Below are 21,159 nucleotides of genomic sequence, written 5' to 3'. Positions count from 1 at the left end.
GCTCTTTATTTAAAAAAAAAAAAACTCATTTTTCACCTCACCGCTTCCTGAAATCTTAGCATTTCACAGCACCCAACGCTCACCTCCAGGCGCCGAGTCTAGATAAACTGCGGAGGGGCAAGAGTACTGTAAGGGCGGCGGCCGCATCACCCTTCGGGGTTCCACCACCCCTGGGGGCTCCATTACTCGCAGATAGCTCACCCCGCCTCGATCCTGCCCTTCCTCTCCTCCCGTCTCCGCAGCGGCCCCCACGCTCCAGTCCCAGACAACCCAGTCCTCTTCCCCTCTGCCCTCACCGGGGTTCCCGGGTTACACCCATACCGGGGTGTCCAGGTTATCCCCACCGTCGCCCTGCACTCAGGGCGAACCCCTACCCCGCCATTGTCCTGTCTCCAGCCGCACCTCTCCATGTCTGCCCCGCCCTCTCGGCGGTAGAGTACAAGTTCCGCAGGGCTCCGCTCTTTTCGCACTCTCTGATTGGCTCCGGCTGCCCGACGGCGCGGAGCCGGGGGCGGGACTCTGGGGTAGCCCCGCCCCGGCGGCCGGCCGGGGGCGGGGTCTCGGTGTGATCCCGCCCTGTCGGGGCGGGGCCCACGCGCTGGCACTCGGGCGCTGGGCGGCGCTGCCTGGGCTCTGCGCGGATCTGGCTGCCGCTGCAGCTCCTGTGGGGGTGGGCGGCGGGATGACAGCGGCCGTGGCAGCGGCTGCGGCGCGGGGCTGAGCGAGCGGCGAGCTAGCCGGGGACGAGGAGGAAGTGCAGCCGCGGCCCGGAACCCCGGAGCAGCCGCCGCGCCGAGGGTCACCCCATTTTGCAGAGCGAGCCGAGTCCCGACGTGAGAAGACTTCCCGCAGGGCTCGGACCGCCGCGGCTCCGCGCCTCCCTGCCGGCGCCCTGCCCTGCCCGGCCTGCCCCGGCCCCGGGCTCCGCGACGGGACATCTTGGCCGGACGCCCCGAGCCCCCGACCCTGGTCTGGTGCCTCGGTGACCCCGTCCGTCGTTGCTGGTTTGCTCCCTTTCTTTCTGTGTGTGTCGGAGCCCCACGTCCTCCGCCCCAGAGTTAACGCAAGGTGCCCCAGACCCTCGACCTGGTGCAAAGGAGTCTGGACGCCCCTGGCTCCCCAAGACCCGAACCTTCAGCTGCCTCCCATCCGGGCTTCGGACTCGGGACCGCGCAGCCCAGCGCCCCGTGAGGCGTCCCAGGCGGACTGGACAGTCGAACTGAACCGGACCGGGGTGGTACTGCGAGCCGAAGCCGCCACCTTCCTGCCGCTCCTGCCAGGGGCTCAGCGCTTGTCCCAAAGAGGACAAGAGTACCACCCCCACCCTGCCCCGCCCCGGCGGCCGGCGAGAACCGAGAGCAGCAGGTGAGAGAGCCCCGGATGCCGGGGGAGGGCGGCCTCCAACCTCACTGGGGCAGCGCAGGGGCAGCTGTAGGTGTGGACTGGGGACCGCTGAGGCCGAGGCGGACGCTGACGAGGAGGGGCGCGGACACGGAGGGAGAAGAGGGAAAACCGGCACTTATTGAGCACCCATTGTGTGCAAGTCCGCGCCCCGCCCTTGCAAAATGGTCCCTCTTTTAATAGGCACCACTACTCCGTGAGATAGAAGGTGTTATGTGTTGTTATGGGTGCCTACAGATGGGGAATCTGAGGCTCAGCCAATTGAGTGACCCTGCCCTTTTCACCCTGGGGGTGAGACCGAGGAGGAGAAGCGGGGAGTGAAGGGAGGAAGAAAGGAAGTGGATAGTCGTCCAGGAGGAGAGTGTGTGTGTGTGTGTGTGTGTGTGTCTGTGTGTGTGTGTGTGTGTGTCTGTGTGTCTGTGTGTCTGTGTGTGCGTGTGTCTCTGTGTGTGTGTGTGTGTGTATCAAGGTGGGGCACTGAGCATCCAAGAACTGATCCTGAGGCTGGGGGAGGTGGCTTCCCTCGCCTCCTTCCCTCCTTCTTTCCCGCTCCCTGGCCATGTCACCTCCTGGGAAAGGTGACCCAGAGTTGAGGGCAGAGGCAGGAAGCTTCCCAGGTCCATTGCTCCCTGTAGATCTAGGATGGGAGAGCAGCCGCCCCTGGCCCCTGGCCCCTGGCCCCTGGCCCCTGGCCCCACTCGCAGATCCCACTCTGGGGGTGTGGCAGACTCCAGGGTCTGTAAGACTCTCTGGAGGTCCTGAGACCCTGCTCATCTGTTGGAAGCTCACTGTGGAGGTAGGCCCTCAAGTCAGAGCCTGTCAGAGCTGGAGGGGAAGGGGGGAGAATGTGACCCCTCAGCACTCACACAGCTCCATTCCTTCCCATTACTAATGGGGAGGCTGAGGCTCAGAAAGGTGAGTGAGTGGTTGAGCCAGAAGGCTTGAGAAAACCTTCCTGATCATCCTGCAAGGTATCCACTCCAACTTCTCAGTATCTTTCTGGTGGGTGGCTGAGGTTTCCCTCACCCCAATGTGAGACTGGGATGGCTGCTGTGAGAGTCTTTGTGGTCGGTGCTGGGGCCTGAGATATGCCAGCAGCCCCATAGCCTTTGACTGGGCCAAAGGTCCAACCTCAGCCTCTTGGGGCAGGAGAAGCTGCAAGGCACCTCTGGCCCAGGAGGGGAAGGGGTTTGCTCAAGGCCTCATGATTGGGGGCTGCCGGGGTGGGGAGCACAGCCCCAGGTGTCTTGATTCCCAGGCAGGGGCTCCCTCTACCCAAGATGCAGGGAGAGGGGTGTTGTGAAAGAGCCCTTGGCATGGACTCTGTGACCTCTTGTTCGGGGGGCGGGGGCGGGAACAGGGAAAGTGGCCATGGTCTGGGGTCTGTGACCTTGGCTGGGACTCATTAACCCCTGCTCTGCCCACCTTCCTGGAATCACAGGGGAAACCACCTTGGAAAGCCCCAAGAAGGAGGGGGAGAACGTCAGGGGTCAGGTGGAGGCTAGAAGCTCAGGTCCCTGGAAATGGAGGGATTGGGGGAGCCTGGAATAGAAGGTGACTGAGGGGCATGGGATCCTCTCCTTCCCCCATGGGAATACAAATCCTTATAATAATCCTTGCATCTGAACAAAGCTCCTTTTTGATGAAATAATTTCACACCTGTGATCTCATTTCATGGTGTGATGGAAAGAGCCTGCAACCTGGAGTAGGAGAGCAGGGATGAGTCCCTGGCCCCAAGCCTCACCTGTAAAATGGAGTCAAGGTTGCCATGTGTTTCCTGCCTAGATAATGGAGTACTCACATCCTGCCAACTGCCAAGCATTGTGTTTGCCAACACTGGGCTAGTTATTAATGGCTTGCATGGGAAACTGAGGCTCAGAGAGGTGAAATGACTTGTCCAATGCCTTTGAGTTTGCTTCAGGAACTGATTGAGGACTGGACTGCATACCAGGTGCCCTGGGGGTTACCCAGATGGAAAAGGCGGTGTGACTACTAGCTCCCAATCGGGTGGGCTAAGTTGCAACCTGGAACCTAAATAACTGGTGAGAGACAGGCAGCAGTCGGTCAGACAGACCAGGCGGATGGGAACCTGCTATGCCTCCAAGAGGCCATGTGGCACTGGGAAAATTACTTCACATCTCTGAGCCCCATCCAGTTTCTTTTCTGTAAAATTAGAATACCTCCTTTACAAAGTTGTTATGAAGATTAAATGAGATACAAAAATAAAAAATACAGTGCCTGGCCAAATAGCCATTTGCTTTCCTATGAGGAAAGGAAGCTTGAATTTTAAACACTGTCTGAGAAAATTCTCAGACTTGCCTTAGATTAGAACACAGGCTGCTGTTATAAGCTCTGAGACATATTTGCTCAGCTCGGACTCTTGTGTGGATCAGACCCCCCTTGCCTGCTTCTCCCTCCCTGAGTCTCTTAGCTTCTAGAATCTGCTTGGGGACAAGGGCAAGGAGCTCTGGATTCTGACCTTACCCCCTAGATTGTTGACTTTCTCCGGGCTGGTGCCCATTCCTTCTGGCCCATTGTCTGGCCTCCCTCTACACAAAGGTACAGTGAATAATTTATTGCTCCCCTCACGATGGGAGTCAGGCTTCGGAAATTGCTCTGTGCTCAGTGGAACTTCTGAATCCCACCAGAGGAGACGGTTCCTGCCAGTGCCATGACAGTCTTGGATAGAAAAAGAGTGTGTGTGTTTTGGGGGGTGGGGATTGACCTATTATCAACCCTGGCTCTTTCCTGTTGTGGGGGGGGCATGGTGGAGCCCCCAGGAAGCAATGGGTACTGGTCTAGCTGAGCTAGGATCAGCTGTGGGCCTCAGATTCCAAATGGATGGTGAGAGGGCAGAGTCAGAGTGAGGATACTGGGTGGGAGGTGGGATAGGGAGAGGCCCTTGAGGACTGGAGTAAACGTAAGCCTTTGTCAAGGAGGAAGGATCTAGGCTAGAGCTAGAGGCAACTTGCCTGGAGAATAGGAGTCCTGCCTTCCGTCTCAGGGCTGCATCCAGGCTGTGCCACCTAATCACTGTGAGACCATGGGCAAGACACCTGACCCTCTTTTTCCTTCTGTTTCAAATACGGGTAGTGATACCCACTTCCTAAGGCTGTTATGAGTAACCCTGAGGTCACAAATGTAGAGCACATGGCATGGTAGGTTCTCAGGGGACAGTTGCTTAATCGTGAACACGAACCATGGGATGGACCAATGTGGGGGATGGGATGACGTAGCAACCAGAGAGATGTGGAGAACTTGGAGCTGTGATGCTGGGCTTGAGGGGTCAGTGAGGGGTGTGGGGAAGAGGGGTGGGTCACCAGATGGTAGATAGTCTTGGGTGTTGGACAGAATTTAGATATCGGAAAGCATTGTAGAGCCCCCATTAGAACCCACTGTGTCTCCTTGTTGCCTGTAAAATGAAGACCAGGCTCCTAGTTGTAGCATTCGAGGCCTTGCCCACTGTAATCTCCTAAATACACCATGTGTGTCCCATCCCTGCACCTTTGCTTGTATGGTTCCTCTCATCGGAAACACCATTCCTGCCTCTTCTCTGCTCACCACCTGTTAAGGCCCAACTCAGGTCATAAATTCCCCCAGAAACATCCCTGGGTTACTCAACCCTCCGGGTCATGCTCCCTCTGAATCTTTAACATGTTACAATAATAGTCATGAATAATACGTACCATGCATAACATTTTACAGTTTACAAAATGCATCCAGGTAGTCATTTAATAAGATGGATATTGATATTCATAATAGCCTTTGCTCTTGAGCACTTCTTATCAGCCAGGCATTGTACTAAGCACTGTACTAAGACATTTTCATTGATAACTCTGGGAGGGAGCTACTGTTAATCTCCCAAAAACTGGGGTTCAGAGAGGTGCAGTGTCTTGCTCAAGGTCACACAGCTAGACAGTGAGGAGCAGGGAGTCAAGCCCATGTTTATCTGAATTGGAAATCTGCTCCCTTCTGGGACTGAACGCAGCCTAGACAGCTTATAGCAGATGCCCTGTCTCAACTCCGCCCAACTCCCTGGGGAGGGTACTTCACACATAAAAGCCTGAAAATGAGCCTTCTGAAGGCTAAGGAAGGGCAGTGCTGGAGTCACTGTGGGGCCCAGGAAGGAACCCCTGGCTGGGACCCCTGGGCCCTGGGCCCTAGCCCCAGCTTTGTACTGCCTGGCTGTGTGACTTTGGGGAAATCATCTCCCCTCTCTGGTCCTGTTTCCCCATGTTTACAGTAACTGGGTTAATGTCTGAGCCCCCCTATAGCTCCAGCTTTCTGCAGTGTCCTTCATGACCCTGAAAGGAGGAGCAGGAGACCACAGCACCAGAGCCAGAGGATGTGGTGTGATGGGTGGCTGTGATTTTTGGCCTAGCCTCTGTCTGGGCCAGCAGGCTCTGCGGATGGCTGCAGCCTCACCCCGAAGGAGGGTGGTGGCCTGGGCTGCAGGCAGCATAGTCATTAGCTGGATATAGAAGACCCTGTGATTGGGAGCTGGCTGGGCCAGGCCAGGTTGGCAGGGCTGGAGGTAGGCTGGCCCAGCCTCAGTGGGGTCATTGGCGGGACAGCTGGCAGGGCAGACAGCTTCTCCCTTTGCAGCCTCCAGGGTGGTGGCAAGCACCCACTGGGCACTAGTGCTTTGTAGGCCAAGGCTTGCCATTCCTCCTGTTGTAGTGGTTGTGGGAGGGGAACAATGAGGAGCTCAACCAGGCCTGAAGTTTCCTCCTTCTAGAAGCTTCCAGGATCCCTCCCAAGCAGGCAGAATCTAACCCTCCTCCCCTGCTGATCTGAAGCCCTCCACTCACTGATGGCAGGCAGTCTGGGGGCTGGAGCTGTGTGGGTCTGCTTCCCTTGCCAGGTTGTCAGGACTAAATTCTATGACACCCAACCCTCCTCTCCTCCGCAGAGTGCCCAGCAGTGTGCCTCCCCAAAGTAGCAACCGAGTCAGTGGGAGTAGTGTGAGCTTGTCCTCGGGCAAGTTGCTCAACCTTTGTGCTTCTCTTTCCTTCCCTGTAAAGTGGGGCAGGTAATGACAGTGTTATGAGGATAAATGAGATGACAGGAGTGAGGCGCCTGGCCAGGTGTGGCACACAGGTGGATACTCTGTCAGCATGAGTCCCCTTGCCCATCCTCACCTTGGCCTCATAAACGAGTGACTCAGTCAGAAGCTGAGTGAAGAGTCCAGTGAGTGATGCCGGGAGAGAGAGCTTGCCAGGTAGCCGGGAGGACTTCCCATGAGGGCACTCTTGGCTGCCTAGGGAGGACTCCCGTGTGTCAGGTGGGATTTGCAGAGATGTGATTCCCACCTTCCCAGTGAGCAGCAATTGTTGAGCAGACAGCTGGTGGACTCAGAGGGACCCCGAGCTAGGTTCAGGCAGGAAACAGGATTGGGATATCTGGGGCTGAGGTTTTTCTCTTTAGGACCTTAGCAGCAGGAATGAAGGAGAGCCAGTTGGGAGCAGCTTCCTGGGGTCCAGTCAGCGGATGCTGGGGAGAGAGTGTGAGTGCTTCCTTAAAGAGAAGCAGCATTCATTTCGTCTCTCTCTCTCTAATACACACATGCACACATCAAAATGTAACCTGTTTGAAGATTTTGGCCTGTGGGGGAAGCAGACATTTACACAAGTAAACACACAGATAAATTTTGTGACAAGTAAGCTCCTGAGTCAGGGGTTGTCCCATCAGTGTCTGTGAGTGGTGATATGGGATAGTGTTCAAGAGCACAGCTCGAGTTCAAATCCTGCTTCTGCCGTTTACTAGCTGTATGACTTAGGCAAGTAATTTAAATTCTCTGGGACTTAGTTTTCCCATATATAGAGTGGGGGCAGTTATAGCACCTATTTCATAGGACTATTGTGAGGATTAAACCTAGTGCTGTTGAGTCGATTCCGACTCATACCGACCCTATAGGACAGAGTAGAACCGCCCCATAGAGTTTCCAAGGAACGCCTGGCAGATTTGAACTGCCAACCCTTTGGTTAGCAGCCATAGCACTTAACCGCTACGCCACCAGGGTTTCCGTGAGGATTAAAGCACTCAGAAAAATGCCCGGCATATAATAAGCACTCAACGAATGTTAACTGTTATGATCCATATCTCCAGCAGCCAACGGGGAGTCTGAAAAGAACCAGGTACTCAGGAAGGGCATATGGAATGAATTCCAGGCAAAGGGCAGCTGCTTTGTGGAATGAATGAATGAATGAGCAGCCTGGTAGAGAAGGATGGACACAGAAGCAAGGACAACACAGAATGTGACAGGATGTGACAAGGAAGCCCAGAGACTGGGCTTACCCAGTGCTGGGAGGCAGCAGGGGGGAGAGTCAGGGAAGGCTTCCTAGAGGTGGTGTTCCTGGAGCTGAGCTAGGACATATCATTGAACCCCCCAGTGGCACTGTGAGGTCAGCACCGAGAGTGAGCTCAGAGAGGAGGTATTCCTGTCCAAGGTCACGGTGCTGACGAGGGGTGGACCTTGGGCAGACCCCAGGCCTGCCTGATGCCACAGGCTTCCCTCTTCCCACCACCCCATGCCGTCTACCCATCTGTGACATTCTGCTTCCAGGGCACAAGGAAGGCAAAAAGGCAGGTAGGGAGGAAGTGCAAGTCGCTGAGCTGAGAGTCCCAGCTCTTCCCGGGCCTGAGACCAAATCTCCTACAGAAAAGAATAAACAGGCCTTGCTTTGAATTCTTTTATCTTCTTGTTCTCAAGGCACACCAGCAGACAGAAGTGGTCTTCCAGCCTGAATCCTGCAGCTGTTTGGCTTTTGAATGAGTGGACTCTCAATGGAAAAAAAAAAAAAAAATACCAAGAAGAATCTGTCCCACCCTCCCACCCAAGAGGCTCAAAGAGAAAGTTTTTTTTTCCCCCCACCTGTGAGGGAACCAAAACCACCCAAGTCACCTTAATGGGGCTCACTGCAGAGGCACCCTGAAGTCAGGAATCCCGTCTGCTGCCTCTACTTGTGACTGGCTGTGGGGCCTTGAGGACATGACCTCCTCTCTTTGATTTTGCCTGGTTTTCACACCTCTTGTAAAATGGAGTCAGGGTAATAAATCCCGTCTTCCCTTAAAGAGCTGTGAGGTGGGAGTTTCTGAGGTGGGAGCGACTTTAGTGGGCATCCAGGCCTGCGACTCTCATTAGAATAACTTGAAAATTTTTTGAAGTCTTGTCTAGGCTCTGCCTCGGAATCTCTGGGACAGAACTGGACATTGGTATTTTTGAAAGCTCTCCAGGTGGTTTCCACATGCAGCTGAGTTTGAGAACCGAGGGTCTGGGCACCTGCCTGCCCTGTGCAGGGTGCCTCCTGCAGCCTCCCCGAGAGCATGCTTGCACATCTGCGCTCACTCCCTCCAAGGCTGCTCCTCTCTCCATGGCGCTGCCTTCCCTGGGACCTCCCTGCCTAGGGAAATGGGGAGAGTGGAAAGTGCAATTCCAAAATCTTCGGTTCCAACACTCCTCTGTGTCCTGCTTGAGTGTCTTCTCTGATCCTTGGTTTCCTCCTCTGAAAAATAGGGACAATAATAATCTCCTTCTGAATGGGCTATAGTGACCAAGCAGGCCATGCGTGGGAAGCAGCAGTGCAGTGCCTGGCACGTCTTGGTGCTCAGTGACAGGTCACAGAGAGAATAGCAGAGGCCGCTGGACTCAGACCCCAGATCCCCGGAAAGCGCTTTCCCTATCAACCCAGACGCCTGGAACCAGATCTCAGAGATCAAGGCTGGTGGCGGAGGAATCTACACCTAATCTTTGGGCCCTCCCCACTGCCCCCCTTCTTTCTAAGGAATAAGGCAGCAAGCGTTTTGTTTTGCTTGGTTTTATTTTAATGGCCAAATGTCAGGCTCTCCTTAACAATGAATCCTGGTCTGAATCTGCTTGTTTTTCTAGCTTGGACACCCAACTGTGCTGCCCCCTTGGGGCCCCTGCCCCACCTGGGAGAACTGAAGAATGTCAGAAGGTTTTTTATTTTCTTTTTCTCTAGGGGAGGGTGTTGGGGAAATATTCAAGGCCTCTGTGCGAGGCCCTCACCGTAACTGACCCCACTTAAGTCAGCCGCTTCTGTCATAAGCCAGCCCAATAAAAAATATATGACGGCAGTTACCAGGATAGGTTCTGGAGGAAGAAAAACTTGCATTTGACCCCTGACTTGGTCATTTACCAGTGGTATGACCCTGGGTGAATTATTTCATCTCTTTGAGCACCTGTTTTCTCTTCTGCAAAGTCATAAGTAGGGTTTGCCTCCATGGGGCGTTCTGAGAAGCAAATGAGATGTCTGGTGTGTAAAGCTGAATGCCTGGTACATGGTAAGCACCAAAGTATGTCAGGAATTATACTCATGACAGAGCTGAAATCTTCCTCCCGCCTGCTGCCCCCTGCCCCCTGCCCCCAAAAGACTGGGCTCTGTGCCTCCATCCCCCCAGCCTGCTGCGTATCCTCACCAAGCCAGAGCTGAGATGAGCCACTTAACAATGTGCATCCCTTTCAGCTGCTCTTCTTTCGTCATTTGTTCAATGTAGTTCTGCTCTGGTCCCAACTTGGCCTAACCAAGAGAAGGTGTATCAGTCCACGGTGAACTGCCCAGGTGGTGTAGTTGTTGCTAGCTGCCATTGAGTTGGTCCTGTGCCATCCCCATGGTTGGTTGGGGACAGGACCATTGTGACCCATAGGGTGTTCATTGGCTGATTCGTTAAGTAGATTCCCAGGCCTATCCTCCAGGTCCATCTTATTCTAGAAGCTCTGTTGAAATCGGTTCAGCACCATAGCAACACACAAGCGTCCACTGACAGACGGGTGGTGGCTGCACGTGAGGCGCCATTGGCCAGGAGTGGAACCTCGGGCTCCTGCATGGAAGATGAGAATTCCACCAGTGAACCATCACTGCTTCTGCTCAGGCAACAGATATTTGGAAAACCAGCAAAAGATGGTGCAGTAGCCAGGGGCCAGTGGTAACTGGGAGCAGGTACTACCCAGGTCTGGGGGTGGCACAGGGAGGGAGCCAACCCAGAAGACCTAGCACGGGAATAAAACTCACTCTCATTCCTGCAATCATCGGTGCTATCCCTTGGGAAAGCCACCAGAAGCCAACAGCCTGTGGCCCAATACAACCCATAGATGTCAGCCTCTAGGGCCTAAGCAGGGTGGAGAGTGGACTGGGAGAGGCAAGCAGACGGCATCCCTCGTTCTGTCGGTCAGAAGCCATGGAGTTCGGCACTCATTCTCCTTAGGACGCGGTTTAAGGATCATCTGTTGTTATTCAAGCATTATTATGAACTGAATTATGTCCCCCCAAAAGATATGTGAAAGTCCTAATTCATGGTATCTGTGAACGTAACCTTGTTTGAAAATAAGGTATTTGAATATGTTATCCGTTAACATGAGATCATACCAGAGTAGCGTAGGTCCTATTCCAGTCTGAGTAGTGCCCTTACAAAAGGGAAGAGATACAGAGAGGCACAGACGGAAGATGCCCGCAAAGGTGAAGGCAGAAACTGGAGTTATGCTGCAGTTCTAAGCCAAGGAACAGCTGAGGCTACCAGAAGCCAGGAGAGACAAGAACCTTCCTCTAGAGGCTTTGGTGACAGCATGGCCTTGCCAATGCCCTGAGTTCAGAATTTGAGCCTCCAGAGCTCTATGACAATAAATTTCTGTTGTTTTAGGCCACCTACTTTGTGGTACTTCGTTAACAGTAGCTCTAAGAAACTAATACAACCCTTAAGGAAGAAGGTCTCAGCCCCCACCCCAAAGACAACTCAAAGCACCCCAGCTGGCCCTGTCCTCTCAGGGAGAGGAGTGCGGAGGCACCCATCTCTCCATCTCTGCCTTGCCAGGGCCTCAGGGCCCTGTGATCACGGCTTAGTCCAGCTCTGCCCCCACTGGTCCTCAGAGGGCCTGGCTCCACATTTTCTCCAGCCCAGTCCCCTGTTTCTGGACAAGCTTCAGTGTGTTTCTGTCTGTCTTTTTCAGGCAGTGTGGAGCAATAGGTAGAACAAAGGCTTTGCAATCAGATTTTCTCCTGAAGTCTTGATTCCACCACTTAATATAGCTGGAGAACGATATAACATGCCCCTTAATTGCTCTGTGCCTCAGTTTCTTAGCCTTTGAAATAGGGATAACAAAACAGTGTGCCTCAGGGTTCTTGGGAAGATTAAATGAGTGAGTATGTGTAAAGTCCTTAAACTATGCCTGGTGAGCAGGAAGTGCCCTGTCAATGGCAGACATTACTATTACCGTAAGTAGTATAGTGGGGAGCCCAGAACTCAAGGTGTGGCTGGACCACTAGTGAGAGGACCGGGACTGTTACCTCCCTCAGTCTAGATTGCCCCAGTGACAGGGCTGTGATAGTTCTTGGGAGGCTTGCCACATTGTTGACGCCCACCTGCCAGCTAGCATCTCCCACCTCCCCGCCCTGCCCAGTCCTCTCCTGCAAACCATAACCTGTGAAAAGTGGACTCTCATTCTATCAAGTCTCAGTGAAAGAAGGAGTCAGATTATTGTTGTGTGCTGTCAAGTCGATTCTGACTCATAGCAATCCTATAGGACAGGGTAGAACTGCCTCGCAGGGTTTCCAAGGCTGTAATCTTTACAGAAGCAGGCTGCCACATCTTTCCCCCATCGAGCCGCTGCTGGGTTTGAACTACCGACCTTTCCACCTTTCAGTTAGCAGCTGAGCACTTAACCACTGCGCCACCAGGGCTTCTTGAGGTCAGACTGGATATTCCCAAATTCTGTCTCAGAATGTCTGCTGGGAGCTGTAAGACGAAGATGAATCAGGTTGTCCCTGTCCTGGGGAAGCCCTTGAGGCTGGGAGTGGAGGGGGCCTGGTGGTCAGGGCACAGCTCATTCTCTTCAACGCTGGGCAGGCTGGGCTGCCATGAGCAGGAAACAAAACTCAGAGGAGAATGAGAGAAGGCAGGGGAGGCTTCGTGGAGAAGGGGGCATTTGAGGTGAGTCTCGTTGGCAGGCTAGGACCTCGGCTGGTCCAAATTGGACAGGAAAGGGGTTCTAGGAAGGAGGTGGGGTTAGCACAAGGCAAGGAGGCACGACCATAGGGGCTGCAGCTGGGAACGGAGGCCTGCAGAAAGCCTGAGCATACAGTAGGTTTTCAAAGAGCAGAATGATGTGGTAGGAAAAAACCACACAGCTTCTGCTATCAGGCCAACCTGGGATTGTATCCTGGCCCAGTTTCTTGTTGGCTCTTTGACTGTGACTGAGTGACTTAGCTCCTCTGCGCCTCTGTTTCTCCATCTGTGAAATGGAAATGAGGGCCTTTAGGGCTGGGTCAGTAAGATACAAAGTGCTGAGTGTGGCTGGGAGAAGTCAAGCCTCCCCTCCTCTGTGTGCTCCAACCTCCCTGTGGCTGCAAAGGAGAAGTCAGGGACCCAAGAGCCTACCTTAGTCCCTGCCTCCTCCCTCAAATCGGACTACAGGTAGCTTCTGGGTGGTGTATTGAATATACCATGGACTGCCAGAAGAACGAACAAATCTGTCTTGGAAGTACAGCATTCTGCTCCTTAGAAGCAAGGATGGCAAGACTTCATCCCATGTACTTTGGACATTTTACAGGAGGACCAGTCCCTGGAGAAGGACATTATGTTTGGTAAAGTAGATGGCCAGCAAAAAAGAGGAAGACCCTCGACGAGATGGATTGACACAGTGTCTGCAACAATGGGCTCAAGCATAGCAACAATTGTGAGGATGGTGCAGGACCAGACAGTGTTTCGTTCTGTCGTACATGGGGTCACTATGAGTCAGAACCGACTCAATGGCACCTAACAACAATAACTTGCCAGGAACAGCCCTATCTCTGGAGCAGACAAAGGTCACGAGCTGGCTGGTGTCAGGTGAGCTCAGGTACACAGAGCAGTAGCCCTAATGCCCCCAGACTTGGCCAGGGTCGCCACTTTATACACTTTCCTTAAAGCTGGGCAGGTGTTAGTGGCTCTGGAGGCAGCCCTGGGCCCACATCGGCCTCTGACCCAGAGAATGGGCCATGCCCCCCTGAACTCAGCTGACCACCCTGGAGACTGTGAGGGCCATGTAAGGCGAGTGTAGGGCCGGGCAAGCCTGGGAGAGTCATAGGGGATAGTGGGGGGTGGGGAGAGCAGGCAAACAGTGTAGGCCTGCCCTGTGATGAGGAGCCTGGGTGAGGCGTGTGGGGAGTACGGGGGGTTTCTACTAGGCACTGAGTGCCAAGGTTAGAGCCTGGACCTTGGTGGTGGCGTGGTCAGGGGAAAGGATGGAAGACATGGTTGGGGGCACATTGCATGGGAAGTGCCTTGATGCTTCCAGGTGATGGTGTCCATGGGGCATGGCTGGGCAGGTGGAGCACAGAGCCCTCTCCTCCCTCACCCCTGGTCCCCCTGCACCATGGGCATCTGAGGAAGAATAGCAAGATGCCCGTGGCAGGTATGGTAGTGCCCCGATCCTCAGATGCTTCCCTGAGAAGGCGGCTGTGCAGGCATCCAGGCCAAGTCCTGACTTTGAACCCCAGCTCTGCCTCTTTTGTGCAGAGCTTAGAAGACACTGGGAAAGTCACTTAACCTCTCTGAGCCTCAGTTGCTCACCTGTAAAATAAGAGCAGCAACACTTACCTTCCAGGACTGTTTTGAAGGTAAAATGGCATAATGGATGAGACAGCATCTTGTGTTTCACTGGAGACTCTACAACCACCCTCATCCTGCTCCCCTTCTCTGTGCACTGTCTATTCCTAATACCTCCTCAGGAAGTTCTTTTCTGTGTCTAATTTAAGTCCACACTGTGCTGCAACTGGGACCCACCTCCTCTTGTTGGAGTCTCTTCAGAGGCAGACTGAGCCCCATCTTCCCTCCAAATGTACCCCATCAGCACCTACAGTGAGTGAAGCAGGGAATGGAGCGAATGGATGTCAGCTTTCACCCGAGAGCTCAGTGGACCCAGCTGTCAATGACCAGAGCCTCCTGACCAGGGCGGGGTGTGGGGAGTGCATTGACTTGACTACACTGTTCTTTTTCTCTTCACTTTCTTCATGCTCCGAAAGGGGAGGGTGTAGGGTATTGGGGTGAGTCTTGGGCTGGGAGGCCTGGGCTCTGGCACCCACTTGACACTTACTTTGCTCTGTGACCTGAAGCTAGTTAACGGCACCCCTGAGCTGTGATATGCCTGTGAGGGTACCGGTGCTCTGGGCCCAGGCCTCTTGTATGCACTTCTCAGAGGCCCTTTTCCTCTCTCTCCCCAGTCCAGGCCCTAGCTGACCTGGGACACCATCAGGTTAGGGCCCTGCTGGTGGCTGGTGGCTGGTGATAGTAGGACTTGAATCCACCTTCCAGACCAGGGCTCCCAAGGCAGGCTGTGAGTTCAAGATGAGGAATTCCTGGGGGATAGGGTAGTACCTTCCTCCTCAGACCAGGGATTTTGACAGCCTGGAGCCTGGATCTGCTCTTTCTGCCCACCCAGCCAAATTCATCCAACTAAAGGTCAGTCACGTTTGTTGAGTTTTCCCTTTGAGTAGACTCTTTCCACACAAGGCTGCTTTAACCCCTCATTTTACTAGCACACTCAGGGCTCAGAGAGGTGAAGTGACTGGCCAAGGTCCCACAGCCTGTCAGTGGGGAGTGGTGAGAGAGCCTGAGCTCTCTGATTCTACACAGTCCCCCTGGCACCTGGCCCCGACTCGTGCCCTCTAGGGCCTTGGCAGTGTGGAGCACAGCAGAGTGAGGTGGTCGTGGATGGGGCTGTCTTCTGGCTTGGGAGTGGGCCCTTTAGTGACCAGGGGCAACCCTGCCCTCCGGGGCCACTGCTCTCACCAAGGGCCCTGCTGCAGGCTACAAGGGGTTAGCTGGGCTCCTGGGAGTTTGGGTTCCTTTCTCTGGGAGGAAGCTGGCCAAGGAATGCAGGAGGTCGAGGGATCAGTTCTGAATGCCCCCGTGAACTTCAGTGTTTGATTTCATGGAGGAATCAAGACATCTCTTGTTGGCGTTGGACACATAATAGTTTAACTTTACAAAGTGTTTTTATATCCACAAAGTCTCTGAACCCTCACAGCCGCCTGGGAAGAGGCAGTATGGGGCTTGTTTGGGAGGCCAGGACAGAGTGAGCTCTGGAATCAGATAAACCTGAGTTTAAATTCTGACTCCCTCCACCTCTCTGACTTTAGGCAAGTTAACCAGGAGAACCTCCCTTTGCTCATCTGTGAAAGGGACAATAGCATCCCACAATAAGCAGTTAGCAATACCTGCCTTGCTGGCTGTGAGCCTTAGGTGAGATAAAACTACTGGTTCAGTGCCTGGTGCAATGCAGTAGTTTTCACGATTTTTGTTATTAGCCCCACTTTATAGATAGAAAAAGGAGCCCTGGTGGCTCAGTGGTTAAAGCGCTAGACTGCTAATAGAAAGGTTGGCAGCTGGAAGCCACAGCAGCTCCACGGGAGAAAGACGCGAGAGTCTGCTTCCATAGAGATTTACAGCCTTGGAAACCCTATGGGGTCACTGTGAGTGGGAATCAACTCAGTGACGGTGGGTTTGGTTTTTTTGGTTTTATAGATGGAAAGATGGAAGCTCAGAGAAGAAAGGTGACTTGTCTGACATCACATGGCCATTTAGCTTGGTCCTCCTGACTTCCTGTCCATGGCTTTTTTCCACAACACCTCCCTCTCCGTCCTGTAGTGACCCAACACCTCATTTATCAGAATCTTCAATTTGTGATGCTATCTGACGTGTTCTTGCGTCCCCAGTACCTAGCAGCATTTGCCTGGCACACAGTTGGCACTTGAAAAATGTTTGTCTTATGTATCAATATGTTGATGAGTTGGTATATAATGTGACACATTTTTCTGGGTAACCCAGTACCCTTTGCCTCTAAGCTTCCTTCTGCTCTCTATCCCCTTTAAAAATAACTCTTCATCATTTTGATTGGAACACCTTTGTGAAAAGGATTGAGCACAGTACCAACATGGTTCAGCTGTCAGGGCTGGGCCCTGTGAACATTGACTGCTTGGCTGGGAGGGCCGAGACCTATGCGCCCTGTCCCAATGACCCCAGGCTGCTGCACGAGCTTAGCTCTAGTTTTTTTTGCTGGTTCCTGGCATCTCTCACACTGCCCCTTCATTCTGCTGCCCACAGACCTTCCTCCAGTAGCTGGAATCTCTTTCTTCTCCCTTCCTGCATGTGTAAAGGAGCCCTGGTGATGCAAGTTTTAAGTGCTCAGCTGCTAACTGAAAGGTTGGCAGTTCAAACCCACCCAGTGGTTCCATGGGAGAAAGATCTTGGTGATCTGCTCTTGTAAAGATTATTGCCTAGGAAACCCTGTGGGGCAATCCTACTCTGCCACATGGGGTCACCATGAGTTGGAATGGACTCGATGGTGTCTGACAATAACAACCTGTGTGTGTGTGTTCCCTTCCTAATTTGTTGCTTCTACCAGTTGAGGGACTAAGAAATGGGACAATTGAGCTTATTAGAATTGGTTAATTCATTCATTCATGTCTATTCAACCCGTTGTTGGTGAGCCTGGGCTTTGCTGGGGATTCATTCATCCAATCAATCAATTAGTCCTGATGGAGGACCTCTGTAGCAACTTGTGATCAGTCAAGACACGACCACATCCTCCTGGCAGTGCTTCCGGGGAAATAATGATGCAAGTGACAAATGCTGCAACAGCACTTTACAGTTTATAATCTGCCTCTGCCTGCATTACCACACTGAGTCTTCGCAGCGGCCCTGAGAATAGCATCAGCCCCATTTTGCAGACGATGAAAGCAGAGCTCAGCAGGATGAGGTCCCCTGCCCGATGGCCTGCAGTGAGCAGCAAAATTGCCTTGGAACTCAGGTCTCCAGCCTGCCCTGTAGTTTCTCTCTCCTCTGTGCTCCATTTCCAAGCTATATGATACCTCATTCGTTTTCTGTATCTATCACAAAAGATTGTTGGTGCTGGGTCAGGTTGGACCTTCTGCCTGTATAGAATGATCAGTGCAAGGAAGTGTGGCCTCAGCTGGGTGCCAGCCTGCAGACACCCTTTAGTGCACAGCCCTCTTCCCAAATGGACCCGGGGATGCCATCTAGTCCACACTTCCCCAACTGTACTCTGACGGGCCCTAGCTCCATGGGGTGGCAATGGGTTCTAGGACACATGGGCACACACATATGGGAAAAATACTAGGTCACATAAATCAAAACAGGGCGTTTATATGTTGGTATGAATTAGGGACCCCCAAGAGGTGGCATAATGGGGCAGCCAGGCTTTCCAAAGCTTATTTGAATAGGAAGCTCCTTTTTCACAGAGCAGTGCCTGGGACTAATATTCTAGAGAAAACACTTTGGGAAAAGCTGATCTGTCACGCCCTCACTTTCGCCTTTACTTTCCCGTTTTGCACAGGGGAAGCCTCCAGCTAGATAAAGCTTGTTTCCTGGCCCAGGGCGGTTTGCAGTTTGAGAGAGGATCACAGGGAGCCCTTTTTAGCCCCAGGGAAGAATTGATAATAACGGTGGAATTTCAGGCAGCCTGGGGAAGTGCAAGGTGGAGATATTTTTATTCTTTCATCCACCACACGAACATTTCTCAGTCACCTCCTGTGCGCCAGGCACCAGAGCCAGCGCCTGGGAAATGCCAAGATGAGTCTGACTAAGAACGTTCCATTTCATTTACCCGTGCCCACTAATGGTTTTTAAAGAAATCAAAATACAAGCCTTACAAGGAAGAAGGGATTTTTAAATCGTGTGGTGGGTAGGTGGGTGACAGGCAGGTTTACTCAACTCAGCAGAGCTTTACCAAGCCCCTGCTTAGTACTGGGTCTTAAGGGGTCTCGCATGTGGAATGGAGTGAGTGAGCTGATGCCAGAAACAATTAGCCCAGGCAGAGGGCACAGATGTTGTAAGGGAGGTCAGTAGTGTGGGGAGGCTCAGAGGTGGAAAGGAGGGTGGGAGGGAGGGAGCATTTCTCCTGGGATTCATCAGCCTGAGCTTGGGGGTGAGGGAGGAGCCTCCACAAAGAAGAGGAGAGGTAAGAGTGAGGGAGGCAGGCTGGGAGAGAGCTGGGAAGGGCATTCTTGGTAGAGTGACAGCAGGAACAAAGGTGTAAAGGTGGAAACTTGACCATTTCACATAAATGCAAGAAGCAGAACCTACTTTACATAAATGGAAGAAGCATCTTCAAGACACTGTAAGGAGCCCGGTAGGATGCGAATGGGAGCAGAAGGAAGAAAAGGGGATCGTTGGAGATGGGGCTGGAGAAGCTGGCTGGGACTGGTCACAAGAGCTAGACACCAGCAGAGTGGGAGCAGCCATTCATCCCTGCATCCCCAGCACCTGGCACTATGATTGGCTGGTGCCCAGCCAATGTTTGTGGACCAAGCGGACTCTTTCACGGTTCCACTGTGGGACCTTGGACAAGTCCCTTCCCCTCTGTGGGCCTCTGATTCCTCATACTCATGGTTGGGCAAGGTTACCTAGCACGTCCCTTCCAGCTGGGAAGGGCTCTAAGGAATTCTTGGCTGTGCGTGCAGGGGAAGACTGGACTACTTTTCCCCCAGCTTCCTGGCCCACTCCCACTGTCCCAACTGGGCAGGGCCAGCGGCTCCCAGGGTGGGGCAGTGAGTTTGCTAGGGCGGAGGTCAGGCTGACTCTGCTGGTGGAATTTGTTCCTCATTCTCTCTTCTTTCAGCATTTAGCTCCTTGAGCCCGGGACACACTGCCCTGGTGTCCTAACTGATGGCTCTTCTACAGGCCCAGATCTTGGCGTTGGGGGCAGGGGAGTTGCAGGTTGAGCCCTGCTAGGCTTGAGGGTTGTGTGCACGCAGCAGCTTGGTGCAGGGTAGGAAGTTTGGGATTAGGGGTAGGTTCTCCTTCTTCCATTTATGTAAAAATAGGCAAATTAATCTAAGCCTCAGTTTCCTCATCTGTAAAATGGAAATTATAGTACTCTCACACTGGGCTTTTGTGACTATCCCATGAGATATTTGTGAAAGCATATTATAAACTGACCCCACACACATGTAAACAGTTTTCATTGTTAACAATATTCATTTGTCCAGTGTCTGTTAATCCCTGGGCTTCCGGCCCACTCACCTCCTTTCTGGGAAGTGCTCCCTGGTGGCAGCTCACTATTCTCCAGGCAGGCATGTCCTGCTGGGTATGTTTTATCCAGGCCAGAGTGGTAGGAGCCCATGAATTATGCACAAGTCGTACACTCTTGCCAGGGCTGTGTGTCTATAGTCCTGTGTTTGTGTGTGTCTGAATAGGAGAAACGAAGGCTGCACCTCCTGCCTGCTGGGGCCTAGGACCAGATACCGCCCCCTCCCCTGCTACAATCCAGAAGCCTGCAGAGTGCTGGGTCCTGGCCTGTGAGGAAGGGTGGGGAGTGTGTGATAGGAACTCTTCCCTACCCCCACCCCACCCTCACAACTTGTCTGTGCCAAGCCTGCCCACATCCAGAGGACTCTGTGTCCCTGAATGTCTGTGGGGGTGTCAGTTGGGGCTGGAGGCAATAGGGCCCAAGGGGCAGAACCAGATTGTCGCCCCTTCCATCTCCCCACTTCCCAGTTGATGCCAGGAGATGTTAGTCAGGGCGACTCAGATCTCTGGTGTGAAGGCTGTTTTATTTCAGCAGTGCCTGTGGCATCTGTGCTTGCTTGGTCAAAGCCACCCCAGCCCAGGATGGGGGTTCAGGGGGGACAGATTCAGGAGGCACCTTCTCAGTGCCCTGGTTCCTGAGGGGGCTGGGGCCAGGGACAGACAGCTGGGCTGAGCTGGCACTCAGAGGCCTCACAGGTGTTCCCTCTGCTTGGGTGAAGGTGTTGGGGGTGAGGAACAGGCAGAAGGATACAGTGAAGCGTGTCAAAAGGAATTTAAGCAGTTTATGGAGGAAAGAACCCAATGAACGTAAACATCAGCCTACTCATCCCCGACTCCCCACTTTTCTTTAAAAGGCCTCACAGTGGAACCTGACACACCTGGGTTCCTGTCCTGGCTCCAACCACCTGTGCAAACTTGGATTTGTGATGGAGCCTCTCTGAGCTTCAGTGGTTCTCATCTTTTCATCGGTAAGATGGGGCTGATAAGGCCAACCTTACAAGCCTCTTGTGAGGCCAAAGCAAACAACCCAGTGGGTGGGAGACCTAGTAGGGTACCTGGTGCATAGTAGGCCATTGATTTGCAGCAACAATCTAATTCTAGCTCAGAGCAAATAAATGGGATGTTTTTAGATACTTTATCAGGGGCCTCTCTAGAAGGGGACATTTTCTGTTAAGCTCCTTGAAATGGTCACTGCAGCTTAAACATATTCTTACCCTTATTACCCCAGCAGAGGAGCCTCCGAAGGAGCCCTGGTGGTGCAGTGGTCAAAGCGTTCAGCTGCTAACTGAAAGGTCAGTAGTTCGAATCCACCAGCCACCCTGGGAGAAAGATGTGGCAGTCTGCTTCCATAAAGATTTACAGCCTTGGAAACCCTATGGGGCAGCTCTACTCTGTCCTATGACAGTGAGTTTGGTTTTAGTTCCAGGAGCCTGTAAATCACCTTGTACTTGTTGAACTTCCCTCTGGGACCCGGTAAAGCCATGGGGCTAGGCAGACCTGGGCATGGGTTCTGACTCTGCCATATCAGCCAGGTGACTTTAAGTGAGTCCCTAGTATTCCCTGACCCTTGGTTTCCTCTTCTGTAAAATGGAGGTTGTTGTAAGGATTAGTTGAGAAGTAATCTATAAAACCCTATTTTTCTTAACAACAACAACAAAAAATTCCTGGTACGTCATAGGTGCTTGAGGGAGCCTGTGGGAGGATGGCCAGGGTACA

At 53.1% G+C, this 21,159-nt stretch overlaps 1 protein-coding gene across 21 annotated transcripts in view; it reads left to right on the top strand.

The window, feature by feature from the left end:
• Window positions 1–708: 708 nt before the first annotated feature.
• Window positions 709–21,159, top strand: part of GDPD5 (glycerophosphodiester phosphodiesterase domain containing 5) — a 107,317-nt gene continuing 86,866 nt past the window's right edge. For 6 of the 21 annotated variants that reach the window (XM_023538921.2, XM_023538922.2, XM_064288696.1 and 3 more), the window contains exons 1-3: window positions 710–1,365; window positions 20,298–20,411; window positions 20,672–20,735. The gene's annotated coding sequence lies outside the window, so the exon portion shown is untranslated. Of the gene's footprint in view, window positions 1,366–17,182; window positions 17,204–20,297; window positions 20,412–20,671; window positions 20,736–21,159 lie in introns of those variants that run through there. The other 15 variants (XM_064288710.1, XM_023538929.2, XM_064288707.1 and 12 more) reach the window with 6 other exon arrangements.

This window comes from Loxodonta africana, chromosome 7, assembly GCF_030014295.1.
Source record: "Loxodonta africana isolate mLoxAfr1 chromosome 7, mLoxAfr1.hap2, whole genome shotgun sequence".
Taxonomy (NCBI): Eukaryota; Metazoa; Chordata; class Mammalia; order Proboscidea; family Elephantidae; genus Loxodonta; species Loxodonta africana.
Note: the sequence above shows the minus strand (reverse complement) of the source record. Positions and strands in the feature narration are given on the sequence as shown.